The 25,401-nt window shown below is 46.8% G+C and overlaps 1 protein-coding gene across 14 annotated transcripts in view; it reads right to left on the minus strand.

Annotated features, from left to right (window-relative positions):
• Positions 1 to 25,401, minus strand: part of USP2 (ubiquitin specific peptidase 2) — a 293,747-nt gene that overhangs the window by 162,141 nt on the left and 106,205 nt on the right. For 6 of the 14 annotated variants that reach the window (XM_085645929.1, XM_085645932.1, XM_085645930.1 and 3 more), the window contains exon 2: positions 24,906 to 25,049. The exons of 5 other annotated variants lie outside the window; for them this stretch is intronic. The gene's annotated coding sequence lies outside the window, so the exon portion shown is untranslated. Of the gene's footprint in view, positions 1 to 24,866; positions 25,050 to 25,401 lie in introns of all 14 variants that reach the window. 3 more of the 14 variants (XM_085645935.1, XM_085645937.1, XM_085645931.1) reach the window with 1 other exon arrangement.

The following is a 25,401-nucleotide window of genomic DNA, read 5'->3' on the forward strand; positions in this document are numbered from 1 at the left end:
AGTGCCTTGGCGAGATCATGACTCGATTATTGTAACATTGTAATGGAGCTCCTGTGAAAGGGACTAAAAAAAGTAGAGAGATTGGAAAGTCAGGGCCTGTTTTAACTTAAGAGAAAATCAGATCAGATCAGGCTGGCTCTCAAAAATACACTGGCTCCTGGTGGCATAGATGATAACATTCAATTTACTCTGTACCGCATTCAAGACACAGGAGGTCGAAGGCCCAGCTACCCTTTGACGGTCTGAGCAGCATCTTGAAATCCAGCAAGACCAACCATATCACTGTCCACATGCAATCGCAAGAAGCTAAGTGGGAAACTGATCCTTGTACAGGGAGTCTAACTATGGAACGCACAATGAGCAGGCCCAAGGAACCTTAAAAGCTTAACCTAGTTTAAGAAAAATCTGAGAACCTATCTGCTCAAGGAGGTAGTCTCCTTCTTCATCAAAACAACAGTGATGGTCATTCTTGTTCAACCCTGAGGTAGGAATAGTCCCACGGAGAGCTGAAGTCATCTTGACAAAGGCCGATCTTGATCCCCGACTCAGCTTGGTTATGTATACCGCATAGCTTTGGGTAGAGAATGGCCACGTTTGATTGCCAAATTCAGCTGTAACAGCACTACAAAGTAACTTCTATCACAAGCCAGAGCTTCACAGACAATTGAAAAAATAAATACATTAAGTGCTAAGCAGTGATTAAGGAGAAGCGCATATGACTTTTAATCTTCCTGTTTGTTCGTGTGATCCATTCTATGTGTAGACTATATGTTTTGTAGCAATGTGTGATTGAGCCAAGTTGTGGTCAGGGTGAGTATGTATTAAATATTTCACATTACTTATTACACAGTGAATGAATGACTCTGCCATATGCGAGGCCATCAGGCAGGTGTTACAAAAGGCTGTATATTGACTACGACCGACCAGGGCCCTATCCAACTTCTCAGAGCAAAGACACACACAGAGTTGAGAAAGCAGAACCATTCATTTCCATCTGTTAATGCCAATGCTTTATTTATAAACTTGCCAATAACTTTTATAATGTTACATACACTGATGCTTGAAACTGTAAGGGCTCCTTAACTTTAGCATGCTGGGTTGGTATGGAAAGAGTCTAGAAACAGGAAAGAGTGTATGTTAGAATTAATGCTTATAGCAAGTGGGCTCTATTAGTAGTGCGAAAACAGGGAAGATAAGCAGGCATGCTAGGACCAGGAGCACAGATCCTTGAAGGATGAATGTGTAAGAGAAAGAGGCCATCTGATCTAACAACCCTGGCCCCTTCAATAGCACCTTCAGACACACGGCCAAAGGTCTGCTGAAAATAAGAAGATCTTTGAATATGAGTGTATGATACATGTCCTCTCCCCTCTACGAGATCAGTTAGAAAATAAACTGAGGTAACCCCTACCCTGTCTTCCATTTCTTTTTCAACCTCTTCCATCGTGTAAGCTGCACACACAATGCCAGCAGGCCCTTTTTCTTGTTACCCGAGTGTGCATGAACGACAGAAGCATTGATGAGGCCCGAAAGGTCTAAACGTAGCGAGCTCCCACAGAAAGAGACTCCTGCCCACTCTATGTATGACCTGTACAGCAAGGCATGTGCAAGTATTTAAAAGAGTGTGTGTGGGCCTCACTAATGAATTTGGGAAAAAGTATTTTCCTGAACGTGGTACCTGTGATCCAGAGGCATTAGGGAATTTGCAAAAGAAATTGAAAGATCTCAAAAGCAAGATAGATGCTAAATGTGTGGTACTCTTCATGCAATGATAAAAGGAGGCACATAAACATAGGCATGAACCCCAAGTCAGTGGAATTCAAAGGTACCCAGGAGAAATTGGAGTATCAAATCACTCACCTTAGGGACAGAGTTAGGTTTTGGGCTCTGACTGCTCCCTCTCCACCCTATTTACTCCCCCATATCACTGAACCACAAGAAAAGGAGAAAGATAGCGAGGACCAGAGGGAGGAGGATTTGCTGGGTATGTTCCCCATCCAGCTGCAGCTGCAGATGTATCTGGAAATGGAACATTGACAGCAGAGCCGCTTGCTACTAGAGCACAAGGAGGTAATGCACAAGCAAGCTGTTGTAATGAATAAAGGATGGTGCGCAGCCAAGCAGTATGGATTAAAGATGATGATTCATTAAGATTGGTCCAAGTTACAGATAGTGCCCCACCAGGAGCAGTATCCTTGCTTCTCAGCCCATTGCTTCAACTGACGCTCATCCAACCACAAACACTCTCAACATTCTAATGACCTCACTCACTGGCTGAGCAGCACTGGAACTATGGGGAGGATGCATAGCAACCAAGGCGAGTCACAACGCAAGCGCTATGACAGACTGACAGCAAAGCGCCCAGTGGAGGGTTGTGAGTGACTAGATAAGATGCTGATTCTACTAATGTGAAACAAACAAGAACGCAAGTGCGATCTGTTCCTGGAGCACGCAGACACCATTGAGACCACAACCCTACTATTACGAGAGAAGGGTTAAGACGAACTACAGACCAATTGACCAGGAGACACTTTCCCTCTCCCCACTCTAGTAATGAGTCCCACCCCTTCAGCCCTTCTTCCTTTGAGGAACTACCCTGCGTCTGGGAGTAAAATTAAGGTTCAAGTTCCTTGGACCCCCTCTGACCAAAGGAGTATTCAGAAACAATTTCCCAACATTCGAGAAAATCCAGCTCAGTCCAGAAAAGGGCTTCAGAAAGGATTTGAACTATGTATACAAGCACAACTGGGTATATGTGAATCTGCTGTGGGTATTGAGAGTGCTGAGTGCAGTAAGAGACAGATTAGTGGAAAAGTTGGTATGTCCAGGGACTGACCCTGGCAATGATGGAAAGTTGAACACCACAAAAGATGCGCTGTTAAAGGTAGTTGCAGATATGTGTCTAGTAAAAACTGATTGGACTAAGATTTGCATTTGTGAGCAGAATAAATATGAAGTACATACACTCAGAGTACTTAGACAGATGTAGGTATTTATTGGAAAGATACTCGGCCATAGCCGGTGTGACAGATATGGCTCAAGAAGCTGCAGGTGCACCTTTTTTCAGGGATTAACGAATGTGAGAAACCAGTTGATGACCATATGCACTCGATGGCAGACAAAGAGGCTAGTTGAATTGGTAACTGTTGCATGGCTTTGAAGGAAAGAAAGAAGGAGAATGTTAAATTGCCCTGACGTTGCCTTCCTCACAGAGACCTGGATGAACGCCTCTTCAGCTCCCGACATCGCCATCGCTATCCCAGAGGGCTACAAGATCGTCCGGAGGGACCGCACCGCCAACCAGATGGGAGGAGGCATCGCCATCATCCACAGGAACACCATCCGTCTCACGACCAGCACTGACAACACCCTGACCACCGCCGAACACCTGCATTTCCAGATCCACACCGACCCGAACACCACCCTCAGAGGCACCCTGATCTACCGACCTCCAGGACCACGCACCCAATTCAGCGAGGACATCGCCGACTTCGTCAGCCCGCATGCCCTCCCCTCCGCTGACTACATCCTCCTGGGGGACCTCAACTTCCACCTGGAGAACAACAACGACCGCAACACCAGCACCCTGCTCGACAACCTCGCCAATCTTGGACTCAAGCAGCTGGTGTCCACCCCCACCCACCTCGCCGGACACACACTTGACGCAGACTTCTCTTCCTGCACAGACATCGACTTCAGCCACGCCACAGAGCTTCAATGGACGGACCACAGCTGCGTCCACTTCACCTTCAAGAGAACGACGACCCACCACCACCAGCAACAGGCCGCCCGCAGAAGCTGGAACAAGATCACAGCAGACCAGCTCGCCACCTCCCTGAGCCAGCACCCTCCTGCCAGCTCAGCAAACCCCAGCCAGGCCGCCGACAACCTCACGAAGTGGATCAGCATCTGCGCGGACGAACTCGCCCCGCTGAGGACCCCGCCCAGCAGACCCGGCAGCAAGAAAGCCCCGTGGTTCACCGACGAACTCAAGAGCTCCAAGAAGAACTGCCGAGCCCTCGAGAAAGTCTGGAGAAGGGAACCTACACCGGACAACAGGACCACCTTCAAGCTGGCCACCCGGAAGCACCACCAGCTGATCCGCGCCGCCAAGAAAACTGCATTCAAGGACCGGCTGGACAACAACGCACACAACTGCAAGGAACTCTTCAACATCGTGAAAGAGCTATCCAACCCCAGCGCAGGAAACAACGACATCACCCCATCGCAAGACCTCTGCAACTCCCTCGCTTCATACTTCCACAACAAGATCGCGGACATACACAACAGCTTCAACAACCAACCAACGCACACCAAGACCGAACAACCACCCCCCACCACCACCCTCCACGCCTGGACCCCGATCAGCACCGAAGACACCATCCGCACGATGAACTCCATCCACTCCGGATCACCGACCGACCCCTGCCCTCACCACGTCTTCAACAAGGCCGACGCTGTCATCGCACCCCACCTGCGAGACATCATCAACACATCCTTCGACACCGCCACCTTCCCTGAGAGCTGGAAGCACGCCGAACTCAGCGCTCTACTCAAGAAACCCACTGCGGACCCTACCGAACTCAAGAATTACCGCCCCATCTCGCTCCTCCCATTTCCTGCCAAAGTCATCGAGAAGACCGTCAACAAGCAGATGGCCGCCTTCCTCGAGACGAATGGATCCCTCGACCCCTCACAGTCCGGCTTCCGAGCCAATCACAGCACCGAGACCGCCCTCATCGCCGCCACCGATGACATCCGAGCCCTGATGGACAACGGAGAAACAGCGGCCCTCATCCTCCTAGACCTCTCCGCGGCATTCGACACTGTCTGCCACCGCACCCTAGTACAGCGCCTCAGCAACGTCGGAATCCTGGACAAGGCGCTGGAATGGATCATCTCCTTCCTCGACGGAAGAACACAGAGAGTCCGCCTACCACCGTACAAGTCAGAGGCCACCGAAGTCATCTGCGGCGTCCCTCAAGGATCCTCACTGAGCCCCACCCTCTTCAACGTCTACATGAGCCCCCTCGCGGCCATCGCACGCCAACACAACCTCAACATAATCTCCTACGCCGACGACACCCAGCTGATCCTCTCCCTGACCAACGACCCCGCCGCCGCCAGAGCTAACCTGCACGAAGGGATGAAAGAGGTAGCCGAGTGGATGACGACCAGCCGCCTGAAACTGAACTCGGACAAGACGGAGGTCCTCATCCTGGGCTCTTCACCCTCCGCCTGGGACGACTCCTGGTGGCCTCCCGCCCTGGGCACCGCACCCAAACCGACAGACCATGCACGCAACCTGGGCTTCATCTTGGACTCCTCCCTCTCCATGACCAGGCAAGTCAACAACGTCTCCTCGGCGTGCTTCAACATCCTACGCATGCTACGGAAGATCTTCTGGTGGATCCCCACCGAGACCAGGAAGACCGTCACCCAGGCCCTCGTCACTAGCCGACTGGACTACGGCAACGCCCTCTACGCCGGTACCACCGCCAAGCTCCAGAAGAGACTCCAGCGGATCCAGAAAGCCTCAGCCAGACTCATCCTCGACATCCCACGAACCAGCCACATCTCCGGACATCTGAGAGACCTTCACTGGCTCCCCGTCAACAAAAGAATCACCTTCCGCCTCCTCACCCACGCACACAAAGCCCTACACGACCAAGGCCCGAGCTACCTCAACAGCCGAATCAACTTCTACGCTCCCAAACGCCACCTCCGATCAGCCAACCACGCCCTCGCCGCCGTCCCCCGCATCCGAAGAGCGACTACAGGAGGAAGATCCTTCTCCTACCTGGCCGCCAAGACCTGGAACTCCCTCCCGACCGACCTGCGCCTGACCCAAGACCACCTCTCCTTCAGGAAGAAGCTGAAGACCTGGCTGTTCGAGCAGTAGCGGCACCCCCCCCCCCCCACCCCCAGCGCCTTGAGACCCTACGGGTATGTAGTGCGCTCTATAAATGTCATTGATTGATTGATTGATTAAATTAAAGCTGACGTTGCTGAAGGTGCAGGATATGCAAAAACCAGTGAAGGGAGCAGGAAGATGAGCACATAAAAGACAGGAGCCGCCAAGGCGGAGGGGAAGGAATGACACAGGAATAGGACTGTAGGTTGAGGGAATGCAAGGGGCAGAGGGTAAGACCCGGGAGCAGGAAGTTGTTGCTCCTCTGTGGCTAGAACATTAGAAGTGAGATTACCCTAACACAGTGTCTAATGCACCAGGGTCTCATGCTCAGCATGAGTGTCAGCAGATTACTCAAAATTCGTAGCTTGAATTTTAGGACAACCCGAGAGGTTCTGACAGTGTCAAGAATACCGAAATCAGAGTAGACCATAAAGGCCCCTATGTAGATCGCCTTTTTAACTGCAAACATTCCACTTGCCTTATATGTATTGGCGCAGTTTACTCTAAAAACCTCTGAATTTATCTCATTACCCCTCTCTGCTTTGTCCATAGATTGTAATTGTATTTATATAGCACTTACTATCCCTGATGAGGCGGCAAAGCGCTTTTCGGCAAGTAGCACGCTACTCCGGAACCCAAAAGGATTATTGGTGAATTAATATAGGGAAATATGAGTTAATTTGAGTGGTAGACATGTGCGTCTGTTAGATGGATTGAAAGGGATAATAGAGGAATAGAAGAGGGAAGAGTCTAGAAAGTGTTTATTGGGAGATCATAGCAGTAGGAGGTTTGGGATGAATAGAGGTGAGATGGAGGAGGGAAGAGACTCTAGAAATGGATTAGGGAGATCATAGTAGTAAAATTCGTTTTTGGATGAGTCTAAGGAGGGATACACGAGGGAAGAATTTGAAAAGGGTTGTTTGGGAAATCATAGAAGAAAAATGAGGTTTGGGGTGATGCAAGGAGGGAAGAGTCTAGAAAGTGTTATTTTGGAGGTCATAGTAGTAGAATGAGGTTTAGGATGAGTCAGAGTGGAGGTAGGGGATATATTGAGAGAGGTACATGGTAAAACACAGGGTAGTGCATTAGAGAGACTCAATTTTTATTTTTTTTATTTTACAATAGGAGTAAAGTAATAAATATATAGATATATAAGTACATGGAGGGTATACATGTATAAGGAACTATGGGCCAGATGTACAACCATGTCATTTATTGACTCGCAAATTGCGCTCAATTGCGAGTCGTAATTTATGAGTCACTAAATGCCATGTACAACAGTGTCTGACACACTGTTAGCAAATCCTAATGGGGTTGCAAATTGCATGCCTCATGCATATTAATGAGGCACTCGCAATTTGCAACCCCATTAGGAATGGCTGGCCCTCCCAGGTATGGTGGCCTGCTGGGTTCAGCAGACCTCCATGTCTGGGACTGCTTTTAAATAAAGCAGTTTTTTTTCAAATGCAGCCTGCTTTCCTTACAGAAAAACAGGATGTATTTAAAAAAAGAAAAATGAAACGTTTTCGTTTCATTTTTTAAGGGCAGGTAGTGGTCCCTGGGACCACTGCCTGCCCCTAAAACATATTTTCCCCTGCATTTGCAAAGGGGAAGGAGTCCTTCCCTTTTACGAATCGCAAACCTGTATGCGCATGCAAAATAGGGTTGTACATCTGGCTCATAATTTATCAAGATTTGCGTTGCATTTAATAAACTCAGACTTTCAAGTGCTGCTGTACTTTAAGCTAATTTTATTTGTGTATTTTGTAACTTTTTATTTTCTTAAATATTTTTTAAATCATTCAATAGTGAAGAAACTGTAGATAAAGTTAGGATAATATTTACATATTGTGATAGATAAATAAATGGAGAACCATAAGCATCTAATCAAATAGCTTATATGAAAACTATGCAGTGACCTATATACATGCTAGGCTTAGAATAACATATATATTTTTATCATAAGTAATATGTACATTTGTTAAGCAGACCTAAAGAATATCTATATATTTAAAATCATAATAATTATACTTATTTATACAAAGAAATACACATCTAAAGACATACATATAATCAGATTAAATGTTTATATACACAGGGATATGCTGTACATTTGTGCTTGAGTATGGTGGTTATGTAGGTAAGAGCCAACTCTTGAGTAGTCTTCTGAAGATAAGATAGCTATCCATGGATCTTATGTTTGGTGGTAAGGAATTCCATAGTTTGGGTGCTTGAACAGAGAAGGATGTGCCATTTGTGTTTTTTTGCTTTTATGGTGGGGTTTTGAGGCAAGGTGCCAATCTAGAGCGGAGGGTCCTTTGTTGAATGTATTTGGGGATTTTATTCCTGATGAAAAGCGGTCTTGTTCCACGTATTGCTTTGTGGGGGATACAAAGCAGTTTGAATGTGGAACTTCTGGCAACCGGTAACCAATGTAGGGCCCTCAAGGCAGGGAGATGTGGGCTTGTGGCTTTCCATGTAGGAGTAGTCTGGCAGCAGAGTTCTGACTTTGTTGTAGTCTTTTCATTGTTGATAATGATGATCCGTGGTAATGGCCATTGTCGTAATCTAGTTTAGACCGTACAAGAGAGATGGTAGCGTGGACCTTGAGTGAAATCCCATGTGGGGGAAGACGCGTTGCAGAGTTAATGAAGCTTGAGCTTGCTAATTTGTCCACTTGGGCATTCATTGGTAGCTTGGAGTCCATGATAATTCCAAGGTTTCTTACTTCCTTAGATACTTTAGGAGGTGGTCCCAGATCGTCAGACCAGGCACAGAGTAGATCATAATTTTTCCAATCCCTGTATTAGAGTATTTCTGTTTTAGAAGCATTCATTTTGAGAAGGCTCCACGTCATACCTGATCAACTGCTCTGAGGCAGCTAAAAAATGTGTACGATTCCAATGTCTTTGGGATTTCCAGTTTCAGGACTATCGTGTCATCTGCATAGTTAAAGAATGTGATTTGAAATTAATTGATCATTGCTGGTAACGATTTCATGTGGATGTTAAAAAGCATGGATGAGATGATAGAGCCTTGAGGGACCCCTGCTTTTGTGAAGTACGGTTTGGATGAATACGGGGGAGAACGTATTACATTTGTCCTGTTTTGAAGGTAGGATGTGATCCAGTCGAGAGCAGTCCCCTCTAAGCTGGCTTCATAGCGTCTTTGTATTACAGTGTCATGGTCAACTGTGTCAAAGGCAGCTGAGAGGTCCAATCCAAGTAGTGCAGCAACCCAGTTCCGGTCTACTGTGTTTTTAAGGACATCCCAGATGGTGATGACAGCAGATTCTGTGACTCTTCCTGGATGGAATTCAGTTTGGAAGTCATAAAGTATGTTTTATATAACTTTATTGTATGATTACTTAAAATCTTTTACAAAAGCAAAGCAAATAGATACAATTTAAAAAAGGTAAAAATAGAATAGATAAAATCTAAAAGGGGGGTTAAGATACAAAGATGCTATCATGGTCACCAAGGAGGGCTCAGTCTATTAAATATCCTGTTACTAATACAAGTTAGTGTAGACAGTAATAGTATTAAAAGTGCAATGCTGGGCTGGTAATCCGTGAATCATAAATTATTTTACTATCAATTCTCGGGCTGATCGTAAAGTCATTCCAGCAACCACATAAAACTTCCCAATTCGTGCGAGCTCCATCGGCACTATGGTGGTGTAAATATGCCTTAAGGCCTCCTTGCATGTTCTTACGCCGTTTTGAATGAACATGGTTCTTAAGTACAAACGCCTTGGGGACAGCAAAGCTGGGCAACAGCAAATGACATGCTCCACAGATTCTGTATGGTATTGGCATAAACAACATCCAGTCTTAAAGTGTGGTGTTCTCTTCAATAAATTATGACATCTGGGCTAATGCTGCTCTTTCTATCATTTTGCCAACGAAAGCTCCATTTGTAAATGGTCTATAGTTGTCGGGTCAAGCGGGTACAGGTTAGAATTCTTTAATAATTGGTATATGTATGCCTTTTTCAGGTCTTCTGGAAAGATTCATGTAATTAAAGAAAAATTGAGGATTCTTCTTACTGGTGTGGCAGCAGAGGAAGTTAAAATAATAGTTTTCTTGAAGATTTGCGATGGACAAGGGTCGAAAGGGCTGGCAGCTGGCCTGCTTACTTTGACCAGATCCATAAATTAATTTTGTGATATTTGTTTGTAGGAATGCAGAGACTGGGTTAGCTTATTCTTGCCAGGAATTTTGGGGAATCGGTTGCTGTGGTGGTTTTCCTTTGTTTTAAATAGGAGTCCAATGTGTCTGCTTTGGTTGTGTAATGATTTGCCAGTTTGTCTGTGAATTCTTGAGTAATGGTATGAGTTCTTTCTGTGCATTTAGGATTATGAAATTTGGTGAGAATATTATAAAATTCTTTATTTGCACATTTAGCATTCTGTCTGAATAGCACAATTTTAGGCTCTTTTGATTGTTTACTTGTATAATCTGTGAAGTTTCTGCAGTCGAAGTTTGTCTTAATTGCTGTTTGTTTCAAGCCAGATGCGTTGCAGCTTTCTAATTTGCAGTTTTATCTCTTTTAGTGCTGTATTTCTGCAAGGTGCCTGTTTTCTTTTGTCCCGTTTTGTTGTTCTGAGTGGTATTAGGATATCAAAGGCTTCTTGTAGCCACTCATATAGTTTTTGAATGGAATTTATTGTGTCTAGATCTGTGTTGGATGTTAGTTTATTTTCTAAGTATTCAAAATTGAGTTTGTTACATGGTCGATGGATGGATGCACGTAAGGTGGTTTTAGGTGTGTTGATTTGTGCTGTTTTATGTTGAAAAGCTAGAAAAATGGTGATCTGACTATGTGGCTGTAGTAATTGTTTGAAAGGTAACTAGTTCTAGATTTGTAAAAATTAATTCTAGGATGTGTCCAGCGATGCGTGTGGGTTTGTGGATGATCTGATGTAGGTTCAGTGTATCTGGGCCAGTGATGATAGTTTTTGGATGAGGCATATTGGGTTTGCCAAACCAAATGTTTAGGTCACCAAGAATGCATAGGATGGAGTGTAGTGTTATCAGGTTTGAAACGGTGTCTAGAAATGTGTCTGGGAATGTTGCATTGCTTGGTGGAGGTCCGTAAAGGAGAAGGCAGTTGCAGGAGGAAGTTTGTGTAGGGTTGCATCTGGTGAAGAGGGCCTCACAACCTTGTATGTATGCATCATCAGCTTTAGAGAGATGAATTGTTTGCTTGTATAACAGCTAGTCCACCTCCTCTTTTGCCTATACAATTTTGTGTGATAGTTTGAAAGCCTAGAAGAATCGCGTCATGCAACACTGGAGCCATGTCATCTCCCAACCATGATTCAGTTATCAAGAGTAAGTCAGGTTGTGTGTCTGTGAGAAGGTCGTAGATGTGGTGCTTGTTTTTAGAGAGTGACGAGCATTTATTAGTAGGCAGTTAAGAGATTGTGTTTTGGTGGTGGTGAACTTTGTTTTGTGAAAGAGTGAGGAGTCTTTTTTTAACTTGTTTCCGGTGTGTCATTAGTGCTGGTATTAGCTGTATGAGGATAGCAATAGTGCTGCTTTTCTATATCGTATTTCTTGTCCAGCAGATTCAGAAGGCATTTTAATGGGTCTGTGTATAGGTGGTAGAGATGGTGGCTGAGAGTGAGGTGGTGAGTAGTGTTGTTTTTGCCAAGTAGCCTTGTTGTACAATAGACATGGAGGTGCAAAGTTGTGAAGAGTGGCATGTTCTTTATTTTGTTTGTATCTCTTTAGGGCGTAAGGTGTGTGAGTTAGGGGTGGTGGTGGAGCATGTGGGTCATGTTATAAGGCTCTGAATTGAGCAATGGATGAGAGGCGGTGTATTTGTGTTAGGTGTGGGTGAAGAGAGAAAACCTGGGAGTAAAGATGGTTTAGGATGTGTATTATTTGTGTAATCAGGAGGGTGGGACTGTGTGTATGTTTCTAGTTAGTGATGAATGTACTATGAAACTGTCTGTGTGAGAGATTTTGTTGTGCTGGTGTGTGTGTTATGTGTTTTTGTTGAGTACTGAGAGCAGATGATGATGTAGTGCTTTTCTGAGAAGGATTTGTATGTAAAGTATTGTTGGTGAGGGGAAGTGGAATGGCAAAGGGGGTGGTGATGTGTTTTGGAAAAGTGTGTATGTGGTGTGTGAGAGGGGTGAACAAGAGTTATGAGTGTTTGTGTTAGATTTGATAGCTGGAAGAGGTGTGGTGGAGTGTAAGGAGTGTTTGGTTGTAAAAAGAGGAAGAGGGTGTTATAGGATTAAATGATGGAGGGCTGAGTATAGGTTTGGTGGCAACAGAAAGAGGTCTGTTAGGAGTAAGTAGAAGGTAGAGCTGGTGTTTTATATGAGCAGAGAGTGTGTGTCTGGATGGATGAAAAATATATATAGTGTGGCTTTGTGTTGTCTTAGTGATGTGTGAATTTGTTAGTAGTATAAGATGGAGTGGTGTTTTGTGTGAGAGTGATGGTGCCATTGTGAGGTAGTTGGGGTATACAGGTGTGTAGGTGTGGTTTATGGGGATTTGCAGTGGTTGTTGAGACATTGAAATGTGGTTAGGGTTTGTTTGTAGTAAATGAGTATCATGCATTTGCTGTGAGTGCATTTATATTATTGAGGATGTGGATAGGTTAAGGTGGTTGCTGGTGAATGGAAAATATGGCAGCATTTCTGGCCATAGGCCCGACCAGTCCAGAACAGGCCCAAAAAGGCAACTGCCCTTGTCCTCTCCGCCCTTAGCCTCGACGCCCGGGTTAAGACGCCCTGAGCCCATGGATAAATAGCCCTAGGTAAGGTGACCTTTAGCCAATGGGAAGCCTAGCACTAACCAGTCAGAATACTAGCCCTAAGCCCTAGGAAAAATACCAGACCAGCCCTTACAACCAATCACAGCCCTAGCCCTAGCAGTCAATCAGAAACCAAACTCTACATCCAATGGAAACCCTAGTCCCAGTAACCAATCAGAACCCCAGAACTATCAGCTAATATCCTAACCCTAAGCCCTCAGTCCAATAGAAATCCTAGCCCCAGGAACAAGTCAGAACCCCAGACCTATAAGCCAATCAGAACACTAAACCTAAGCCCCACGTCCAATGGAAACCCTAGATATAGGGACAGATCAGAGCACAGATGTAACAACCAGTAGGGAACTCATATAAGGGGCATATGACCTCAAGCACAGGCTGATGGTCAGGGGACAGGAAACTACTACTGAAAATCAGAATGTCCTTGGATACAGACAGGCTCAATCTACACTTTGGAAGTCTTGTTTTACCCTGCAGATAAGGCCCAAATCAAAGCCACTTAAAATACTTCTTTTCGAGCACTTAAACAAGTCACTTTTTCTAGCCGAAACAAGTGTTACATACACTTTCCAAACACAGTTTAAACCATTTAACAGACTAAGCAGACTCTTAAACACACTCTGTGGGAGTAATTTGCCACAGGGGGTTTGCCTCTGCAGGCGTAAGCACAGTACAGGGAAAACTAGGAGAGAAATTCAAGCCGTCACGAGTACAAAAAACAGCTGTTTTAAAAGTACAAATTGCACACAAAAAAAGTTCAATTTAAACATTCATGAGTAGAAAGCAGTTTTAAAGTTTCAGAATACACAGCACAAGTCTGTGTTCTTACCATCTTCTCTGTCATTTGCTCACTGGACTGTTTATGGCACAGAGAATCTGGGGCTACAAGATGGAAGTAGCTGTCTTGGGGTTCCCTCCGCAGACCCTAAGGACCTCTGCAGGTGTGAGAGGAGGAAGGCTCAGGGTTGCTTGGGAGCTAGAGGGCCAATCAGGAGAGCGCAGGCTAATTGGGGCAAGGAGCTGCTCCTGAAGATCGGGATCTCCTTGGATACAGACACGCTCAATCCACACTTTGCAGGACCTGTTTGACCCTTCAGGTAAGGCCCAAATCTGAATCACTTAAAATACTGCTTTTTGTGCACTTTTACAAATCACCTTTTCTAGCCAAAAACAAGTGCCGCATACACTTTTCAAACACAGTTTTAAGCACAAAGCAGATTAAGCAGTCCAACCAACTATTTGTAACCAACACGTTTGTCACTATATTTTTGATCCCATCTCTATCTTGCTAGGATCTCTCAACGACAAACATTGCTTTTTACTTAGCCCAACCTCTCCCACTCATTTGTTATTTGGCCATTTTATGAAAGCTCAGTTTCGCCATGTTTGTACTCCAGATTGAGGGTAATGAATATACCCCAACAGATCACTGCAAGGTAGACTCCTTCTACCTCCTCAACCAATTGGCTAAAAAGGACATAAGGCTATAAATGAGAACCTACAGTTTTGTCTCCCCAATACTTTTCTGGGTATGGCCGTAGCCGGATACTCTAGACAATGGATCATGGAATAGGCCGCAGTTGCAAAGTCATTACAACATTAAGTCAGAAAAGATGCTCCATAGCCCTTGCAGTGGTCTAGGGAAGCCAAAAAGTGCATGTATTAAATGTAAACAGTCACTCACTTCCACACCAGCCTCAGGATTTCCTGATTATGCTAAGCCCTTTACTTCAGACTGTCATGAGCACAATTGTCTTTGCCGTGGGGTGTTATTTTAAACAGTGGACATCAAAAAGCCTGTAGTGTACAATTCCTCAACCTTCGGCACAAGTCACGATCAAGCTCCCACCATCTTCCCACTCTGTAGCTACTGCAGAAAATCTGGGAGAGGTTGCTTGCTCCTCTTGGACTGCAGTTCTACATGCTGCTGTTGCCCTCCCCCTCACCACAAAGGCAACACCTCTCTTACCACCTCTTGTTTACTTTTTACATCAGCCTTTCTCGTTGCCCCACCTTAAACCACCCCCTTCCTTTATGTCTACCCTCAAGGATGGAGAACCCCTTGATTATTTCGTTGTCGCCACTACTGTCACTAAGCTCCTGAATGTACTGTATTCCAAACTGTAGAAAGTTGTCGCTTGCCAACTGCGAGGGCTGCCAAAGTGTCTCAGAGTGGCACTCTCACCAGCTCCGGCATCCTTGCCAAAGAAAAGATTGTAACTGTGTACAAAGATTTAAAGTATGTGTTTGGATTGGTGTATGGTTTTAGGCTCCTTTGGATGCAACGGGGGCTCTTAACATCTGCCGGAACCCCCAGTAAGAATGGACAATATGTTAAAAATGTTCTCAGTGAGCTGCAATTACCAAAAAAAGCTGGAAGTGGTTATGTGTTCTGGACACAAACACACCCATGATGATATTTTCAAAGGAAATGCCCTGGCTGATTCAGCTGCTAGAAAATCAGCTTTATCTGAAAATGATGTTGCCACTGTCCATGTACTAAGAACTAATTTATTTCCTGTACCCTTGATGCAAGATTTTTCTCTGTTGCAGGAATAAGCCCCTGAAAGTGGAAAACAACACTGGTTCCAGCAGAAATTTGAAAGACACCATGAGGGAGTATCGTGAGACAGTATTGGGCGTGTGGTTGTACCAATATTTCTACTCCCCAGCCTTCCAAAGTTGGCTCTAAGGCCAATTGCATATTGTCTGCACTATATAGTAAATGTAGCCTAAATCTGAGGACAGGCATCACTGCTTGATTATGTTTCTGTATATAGTTTTCCAAAGACTTCTTACACTCTTTATCATAAGAAGATACAGTCTTCTGCTCATTAGTTAGTTTAGTTGAAGTTAAACTTTGTATAACATGTTTTTGTTTCTATGGACTTGAATTTAGAGAAACACATATAGCATGGCCTTCGAAATGTATGGATTTTAGCATTGCATGCTTCAATTGGATTTTGTCCGATGCTTTGGCATATTGAAACAGCAATTACTCTGTTTTGCTGGGTTATTGCTATTTTCCCTTAATTGCGTGTTGCACTATTACGCTTATGCGAAGCCTGGTGTTTTATTTTACAGTCTTCCGATGCCCTAGTGAGTCTGAAATAATATAGAATGGTTCCAAGCTGAGAAGTGGCCAAGATGGAAGGAAGGTAGATCTAAGTGGGGGACTGTAACCATAGCACCCTTCTCCACGGGGGCTAAAAATAAACAGAAATGGTTTAGAAAAACATTTTGTAAACATGTTTAAGTCTAAATGAGGTCAGGCTGTTAACTCTGGATCCCACAAAATTGGTAGTGATTACAACTATTCAAATTTTGCTTAATCCAATAATTTTAGAAGTTGCAAAATGTTTGCACGCAGAGGTTCCTGTTCTTTTGAGATGCCTGAAAACACCAGTGGATCTTTGTTACTGAGAGGTTAAGGACTTGGAGAGGGGTGCTAGCATTGTTCTGTGGTGCCGTTTGCTGGTATGGTGGTGTGATATGTTGCAGGAGTCGTTCAGACATGCTGTGATGTGATGATGAGTTAGTTGCTTTTTTCATTCTATGATGTGTTTGCTTGTTTTCATGTGTGAAAGGTTGTAGAGGGCTTGATGCTATTTCTGTGTAAAGCACCTAGCCTTGTGCGGCACTGTTTACTTCTATTGCTGTGGTTTGCTGCAGGAGCATTGCTAGCATTACTGTGTTCTACATTATTTGCCGGTGTTGTGATGTGTTGCAGAAGACTCAATGATTTTGTTGTGTGATGTATGCATGGAGTGTGCTGGTAGTTCTGTCTCATGTGCCTGTTGATATTGAGGCGTGGTGCTTTACAAGAGGTTTGCAGATACTGTTTAGTGATATGATGCAGTGTGAGTGGTAATTTCGCTATGTGAACTGTTTTTTTTTTTTGTTTGTTTTTTTGGAAAACCTTTATTACAGTTTCAGAGACATACAAATATGGGCCTACAACCAACAGGCCGGCCGCTAACGCACAGTGTAAACCTAGGCACAGCTTTACATTCACATCGATGAAGCAACAAAAGAGCTACTGGGGTGCTAATCAACTCCGCCGGCCGCAGCCGTAGTCCATAAATAAACAAAGAAAGGTTTCATATTTTGAAAAAACAAAAAACATCACACACACAAGGCAGAGGGGGTTAATGGCAATAACATGTGCTCCCCGCATCGAAGGAGTAAACAAACCCAAGGAGACAGAGGGGGGGGGGGGGGGGCAGGCAGAAGAAACCAAATTCGCATGTCGCAGGAGCATATAGGAATGCGCGGGCTAGGGAGACAGAGCAGCATCCATCTCACGCGTCTGGGGCGGGGTGCAAATACCTCCACGATAGGAGTTCCAGGGACCCCACACCTTAATCCACTTCCCAGGCTTGCCTCTCGCCACATACACCGTTTTCTCTCTGAACATACACCAGTCCATGTGTTCCTTCCACGCTGAGACCGTTGGTGGCCTCTGGGAGCCCCACAGTTGTGCAATGTCACGCTTCGCTACCATATAGCCCAGAGTCACCCACTGCGTCTGCATCACATTGTAATCAGTCGGCTCCCAGACATTCAGCAAACATCTCCGTGCCTCCGGCAACAAGGCAACATGCGTGACTTCTTCTAACACCGCATGCACTCTACACCAAAACCGAGTCACTTCCGGACATTCCCACAGGATATGGAGGAAAGTCCCCAGTAGTCCACAGCCTCGCTTACACAGACCATCCACCGAGTACCCCATACGCATCAAACCAGGCCCCGTGACGTACACTCTGTGAAGTATCTTAAGCTGGACGAAACGCAAACGGGCCGGGATAGCCACCTCTTTCGGGGAGGCCACCGCTGACACCCAATCCTCGTCGTCAAGTTCCAAGCCGTCGGCAGTCCATGTCTCTCGCAATGAGGTCAGCAAACCCATTCGATCATTGATAAGCTTCTTATAAATCAGCGAAATGGTGCTATCCGGCACATAGCCGTCCAATACTCTGTCTTCCAACGGGGAATACTCTGGAATAGCCGCCACGTCCGGGAACACGGAACACAAGGCATGGTGAACCTGAGCATACCGAAAGTATTCCCTATCGTTCAGCTGATATTCAGTTTTCAGCATGTCGAACGTCTTAAATTTCCCTTTCGTCCAGAGATCCCCTACCTTGCTGATACCAATCATATCCCATTTCTCAAAGCCTTTCGTAGTACACAGATAACCCAAACGCTGGGAAGCGTACAATGGCGTTGCCCGAGTCAAGCGATCCCTCCACCCCATCGCCGCATTTGCTGCATGCCACACCTGCACCGCGACCCGCGTCGGGCCAGTCAACCGCGCATCAAGGGACCCCGAGTATAGTGCTCGATTATAATCCCCGCTTGGCAATAACAATTTGTCCATCTCAAAAGCCGGGTTCAAAGCAGGCCCATACATCCCGTGATTGATAGCAGCCAACTGGGAGGCCCAATAATATCGTTTAATGTCAGGGAGAGCGACCCCCCCATCATACCACGGTAGGGTTAGTTTAGCGAGAGCAATCCGCGGCCGCCCATCCCAGAACAATCGACGCTGAAGACACTCCACCTCCCGAAAATAGCGGGCCGGCACTACGTCCATAGTGTTCTGCAGGGCGTACAAAAAGCGCGGCAGCGACATCATTTTGAACAACGCCGCCCGGCCGAGCGGCAGCCGCCGCCAACCCGCCACATCCGCCCTGAGGCGCTGAAGTGGGGGGAGAAGATTCCGTTCATACCGGGCCACCGGGTCCAGGGTTATAAAGATTCCCAGATACGTGAACCCCGACTGCGCAACCTGGATAGGGCACCCCCGCGGAAGGGGGGGGGGCCTCCCCGGAGAGAACGTACACACAAGACTTAGCCCAGTTAATGACCAATCCGGAGTTGCGACCAAAGGAGCTCAACACATCCACCAATACAATAAGCGATTTGCGCGGAGATGCAAGATACAAGAGGATATCGTCCGCATATAGGGAGACACGATCCTCGTATTCCGGCGTCCATCGAAGGCCACGCATCGAGGGGTGCCACCGCAGCCACTCCGCAAGGGGCTCCAAACAAAGCGCAAAGAGAAGAGGCGACAGTGGACATCCCTGTCGGGTGCCCCTACCCAAAACAAAGGGAGCCGACACCCGTCCGTTGACCACCACCTGTGCCAGTGGGTTATCATAAAGCAATTTCACCCAACCGATAAACCCCGGGCCAACTCCAAACTTCGCCAATGCTGCCCAAATATACGGCCATTCCATGGTGTCAAACGCCATGGTGGCGTCCAGGGACGCCAAAATGGCCGGCTCACGGATGAATGGCGCTCTAGCGAGGACGCCATGCAGTCGCCGCAGGTTCAAAGCGGTATTGCGATGGGGTATAAAACCGGATGGATCTTGATGAATCAGGTCGCCCACAACCCGGATCAGGCGATTGGCCAGTACCTTGGCAAGGATTTTGGGCTCCGCGTTTAACAAAGAGATAGGCCTGTAAGAAGTACACCGATCCCGCGGCTTCCCTTCCTTATGGATAACAACAATAGTAGCAAGACGTTGGTCAGGGGGGAGGGAACCCGCCGCCTGAGCCTCAAGGAACATGTCCTGGAGATACGGCGCAATCTTATCTGGGCGCAACTTATATAATTCGATGGGAAGGCCATTAGGACCCATGGCCTTACCAGAGGCAATAGAGCGAATGGCCAAAGCAATCTCATCCGGCGACGGGGCCGCATCCATCAATAATTTATCCTCATCAGATAGAGATGGCAGAGCAATGTCTCGAAGCAGTAGTCGAGAGTCTTCCTCCGATCGCTCTGAGACCGGAGAGTAAACCCCGTGAAAATACTCCGCAAAGCAATCAACAATATCACCGGGGTCCGTCACACGCACACCATCCACCCTCTCAACCTCCGGTACCACTCGACTCGCTCTCTCCCTCTTATCCAACCAGGCAATCAACTTCCCGGCCTTATCACCCATATCGTACAAACGCCCCTGTTGCTCCCTGCTCATACTCCTAGCAGATTCGGTAACCAGCGCCTTGTAGTCGGCCTGTTTAAGCGCCAACATCTGCAGTCTGTCATCCGTAACACCTTGCTCCAAATCAATCTCCAACTCGGTGATCTCATTTTCTAGCCGAACAACCTCCTGCGCCTCGCATTTTTTGGTATGGGAAATGAGAGACAGAGCCTGGCCCCGGAGCACCGTCTTAAAGGCCTCCCAAAGGGAGATGGGGGAAGACACCGACCCCACGTTGTCATTAAAATAGTGTTCCAGGGACTTAACCAGGTCTGCACGGATCGTGGGGTTTCGTAGGTACCAGGGGTTGATCGGCGCCACCCTCCCCTCTGCCCTCAAGGCGATATCTAGGTGTAGCAAAAGAGGGGAGTGATCAGATATACCGCGTGCCAAGTGTCGCACTTCCCCGATCATCCCAGCTTGGGCCGCAGGCACTAGCATATAGTCAAGCCTCGAAAGACTACCGTGGGCCCCAGAGTGGAAGGTATATTGCGCCTGTCCAGGGTGTTTCAACCGCCAGCAGTCTATCAGTCCCAGGGTATCCAGAAAGCCCCCCAGCCAGTTCTGGGCCCGAGGGAGGTCCCTAGGGGGGTGTCGATCCTCAACTCCGGACACCACCGCGTTAAAATCCCCCCCCAAGACCAAAACCCCCCCCGGAAGCCCAAGTAGCAGGCGCCCCAAATCAGCAAAGGTGGCCGTCTGCAGGCCCGGCGGCACGTAAACCGTGACCAGCGAAATCAGCTTACCCTCCCACCTCCCCACCAGCGCAGTGTACCGCCCTCTGTCGTCATGGAGCACCTCATCCACCACCAACGGGAGAGAGGTCCTGACTAAAATGCCCACTCCCCTCGAGCCAGAGGTGAAACCAGAATGGGCCAGAAGGCGATACCCACGTCTGTTCATGGCATGGAAAGAGTTCCCTATGAGGTGTGTTTCCTGCAGAAACACAATGTCAGGCGAAATACGTTTCAAGAACTGCAGGACTACCCCCCGCTTTATCCTGTCCCCCAGTCCGTTCACATTCCATGAAAGAAGTCTCAACCCCTTACCCCCCATCCCTCCCAGCACAAACTATCCCCCTCCCGGAGAGCACAATCATAATAGCACAACAAAAAACATTACCCCGCCTTGTGAAACAAACAAACAAACCCCAACCTCACCCCATCAACCCCAACAGAACTCCCCCCACCCTGCACCCCTGCGTGAGCCCGAACAGCCCCCCCAACATGCAGTGTGCCTGTCGCCCCAATATGAAACTCACTACAAAAAGGACAAAAAAAGGAGAAAAAAAAAACCCTGAAGGAGGAAAGGGCCCCAGCAAGCCCCCCACAACCTCCAAATACCACGGGGCAAAGAGTTACAAACTGGAGTTCAGTGCAGCCACAGGTGCAAAACGTTACCAGTCCAGTCCATCGACAGGATCACAGTTCCATTCCTACTCCGTCAAACCCTCTCCGCTCTCCGCCATCCGACCTTCCCGACCTCGACTCCTGGGTAGGGCGTCCAGCCACTCTCCCACCGCCTCCGGACGGTCGAAGAAGTGTGAGCGACCATCTAACTCGACCCGCAGCTTAGCCGGGAATAGCATCGCATACTTCAACTCCATGTCTCTCAAGCGCCGTTTGATGGCCGAGAATCCCATCCGTTGCTTTTGAACCGCTTGCGTGAAGTCTGGGTAAAAGCTAACATTAGAATTCTCAAATTTTACTGGCCCAGTCACCCTCGATGCCTGAAGGATAGCGTCTCTATCCCGAAAATTAAAAAGTCGGGCAATGATAGGCCGCGGGGGGGCACCCACCTTCGGCGCACCCCCTGGAATCCTGTGGGCCCGTTCCACGGCGAAGAACTTGCTCAGCCCTTTGGGTGCTAGATGAGTCACCACTAGATCCTCCACAAAAAGATCCACAGCAGACTCCTCCGATCGTTCGGGCACCCCGATAATACGGACGTTATTCCGCCTGGCCCTGCTTTCGGAGTCCTCAAGGCGACGATCAGTCAGGTCACTGGCGAGCTGCAACCTCCGCACCGTCGTCTGCAAAGCGGCCACATCTACCGTTAGGCTCTACGCCGCTTGAGTCAATGAGTCGACCCGGTCATTAGTTTTGGACAGGTCCGCTCTGACCAAAGTGACATCAATCAACACCGAGTCCAATTTATTAGCCAAGGTATCAAATTGCTGGTTCACAGTCGCCTTCATCTCCTCAATGGCCCCCATGACATCCAGCAGAGTCAATTCGGATGATGCGCCCGAGGCCTCCTTGGGCGGCTCAGGCGATTTACGTGATCCACTAGGGGATCCCTTTGGCTGCGCATAGCGGTCCATATTGTTGGCCTGGGAATAGGCTCCGCTCCGGGTAGACTTGGGTTTCAGCTTATCGCCGTCCACTCTCGTCGTCATCGTCGGCGACCACCAAGGTCGGCACCCTCCAGCACCCGGAGGAAGGCCAGGAGATCAGGGCCACCAACTGAAATAGGCCCGTTTACAGTTCAAGAATCAGGCTATGCACTCTGTCCTCGGCGCTGCTCACCCAATGTCCCGACGTCAGTTTCCGCAGATCAACACGAAACCGAAAGTGAAAGCACGGGGTCCGGGGCTGGCCCAGCCTGGCATGCCGCTGTTGTTCACTTCGCACCCGGACACTTCACCAACTCGAGTTCGGGACCAAGGCCGAAGAAGGCCGCAAACTTCAGATCACCACAAAACCGGTTCCCGGAGTCCAATTTCGATTTGGAAAACGAGTGGCACCTTAGCGCAAGATCATAAACAGAAGCCCATCGAGAAAACCAGGATTATGACAGGATAGACGTGGGAGGTTGCGGAGGCCCTCGGGAGCCACAAGCCTACGCGGCCATCTTGGTTGCGCGCTAGGCTCCTCCTCCGCTATGTGAACTGTTATTTGTTTTTATTGGTATGCAAAACATTGTAGGGGGCTTGTTGCGATTGCTGTGGAATGCTTTGTTTCCAGGTCCTGCTGTTTGGTGCATTAGCTGGCATTGCTGAGTTATTGTTGCAGGAGACTTTCTGAAATTGTTGTCTTATGCAGAGTTTATAGGTATTGTTGCATGATGTGTGGAATGAGACTTGTTGATGTTGATGGGGGCTTGATGGTAATTCTGTGTGAGGAGATGCAGTAGGCTTGCTGGTATTCTATGTGTGTGATGCACTCAAGTGATCCTGCTTTAATTGCTTACTAATATGTTGCAGGGGGTGCTGGTACCACTATGTAGCACGTTGCACAGGGGTTGCTGGTTTTGCTGTGTAATGCTAGCAGGGAAATCGCTGGTTTTGTTGTGTGATACACTTTGGTTCGTGTGATTCGCAAGGTATTTTTTGTTATTACTCTGTGCTTCTTAATTTGCAGTGTGTGGACGATGATGATTGCACCCACATATGGTAAGATCTTGTCCATATGTGGATGTGTCAGTTTCTGGTTCATTTCTTTTTATAAGAACACACTACAACTTTGTCAATTAACTGCATTAAAGGTGAGTTGGTGTTATTGCACATTCTTGGGCTTTTGGGCATAACACTGGATATTTTGCATAATGTTCAAGTCTCTGTGAGAGGCCTTGTCTCCTTTGACACTGTCTCTAACATTATGGGAAACTTGGTTATTGCAACTTCCCTGGCCAACAATGGGGGGTGGTTATTGGTCGATGTGGCAATGGAAGATTTTTTCTGCAAAATTCCTCTTATAACATGAATTGAACCTCTTAAATCCCTTTTTAGGTCGAGCCTGGGAAGAGCATGCGCTGCTCTGCGAGGCATGCTGTATTTGGGTAGCGACTGAAAGCTCCACCCACTCTCTGCACATATTTTTCATTGGCTTGTGTCACTGTCCACTGTAAACTGTAGCTGTTCATTGGTCAATAGGCTTAAGAGTCCATCCTTAGTACCGCCTTGTCTCATTCTGCAACCTCCCATGGCGACACCCTCTGTTACATGTTACTCAGTAGGCTTTGAATACAGCATCCAAGCACTATTTTTTCAAATAAGAACAGGTCCCGCATTTGCCAGAGTTTAAGCTATTGGCATTGTAAATGGCAATGCCTTTTATTTATCTGTTTTAAAAAAACAACACTTAAATAAAAGGCATTGTCATTTACAATGCAACTAGCTCAAGCACTCATAAATGCGAGACCAATTGCATTGCAAATACTTGTTGAAAGCAGGAACTCCAAAAATATAAGCATTAGCCTTGTGCAACTTTGAGGCCAGTTTTCAAAAGATCATTAAAGTTGTACTGACGCAAGTGCAGATATTTTGATAAAGAGAGCTCCTGAATCTGGAATACCGCGTGGAATCTTTGCGGTACCTGTTGGTAAGCTATCTGAAATCTATCGGCGTCTGTACTTGAAACAGTTTTCTAAAACTGAAGTTCACCAGTTTTTCTTTTTTACTGAGCAAATCAATTTGGATAGTTAGATGTTTATGATTACAAGGAAATTCTCAAGATAATTGTGTCTTTGCAAGTAGCAAACTAGGCGCACTGTTATGTTTTAGAAAAAATATGAACTGATTATCAATGCTAATGTTATAAAAATGAAGGTGTTTAAAATGAAATATATTATTTACTCGTATCTATTGTATTTTTTGTATTATGGTGCAAACCATTGTAGTAATAGATATCATTATTAAATAGTTTTGGAAAATTGCAGAAACAGAAATGACTTGCACGTTATCCCCTCCTATGGACCTAGTGTTCCTGACTCAGAATAGAGCTCCTACAGTAATAACTACACCCTACTACTTGTGTACAGGGCTAGTCACCTCCTGGAGAGTGTGGACGGGGACTTAGGGGAACTAAGAGAACCTTGGATCTCTAGTCCATTGGACGGCACCAAACTTTGAGGTAAAGTTGAGGGACTGAACCCGTCCATCATCGCTTGGGCGGAACCCCCACCTGTCTGTCCAGTGTACCAGAGAAGCAACATTGCTGCAGTCCACAAACACCTCCATAAAATATAAATCAAAATTATTACATTGAGAGGTCTTTATGTTCTTTTTGGTACCTTTAAGTTGGACACAAAAAGGCTTCAGATGCACTTCAAAACTTTTTAAGAAGATTGGCAATGTATAGTATTTCAGTACAAACAGAAAATAATGAACAATGTTTACGAAGCAAAAGAGAGCAAGTTAAACATATGAACACTAACATGTAGGGCGCTGTACTATGATTGAGCTCTACGCTTTACCGGTTGGGAGATCGGGATTTTAAGTCCGTTTGTCTGGTTCCAGGGATATTGAAAGTAGTCCTTTGGAAGTGTCTCCTTTGGTCAGGCTTGGAGCTCCCGCTTGGGTCTCGTCTGCTGCTCTGTAAAATGCACCACGGCTTCCCCCTACAGATGGACAAAAGGAGATGGGTCCATTGGAAAAGACAGATCTCATGCACTAGTGAAATTCTTTTTCAGTTCCCTGCGTTTCGGTGCTATGGAGACCCTCCCTTTCCAGGCGTCCCTTTGGTGGCACTTGTTGGGAACTGAATTGACCTGTTGAGGGGAGAAGCCCATCCTGAGATCCAGCTCGGGGCCTCCTGGGCCACCAGCAGAGCCTGGCTTCAACTTACTACTATGATCTCCCAATTAACACTTCGGTTTTTCTTCCGGCTTTTATCCCTCCATTACTCTAGTCAATCCAAGTAACAGACACACATATTTCCCTGTACGTATCCACCACTAATACTTTTGGTAT

This window comes from Triturus cristatus, chromosome 3_1 (genome assembly GCF_964204655.1).
Source record: "Triturus cristatus chromosome 3_1, aTriCri1.1, whole genome shotgun sequence".
NCBI classification, from domain to species: Eukaryota; Metazoa; Chordata; class Amphibia; order Caudata; family Salamandridae; genus Triturus; species Triturus cristatus.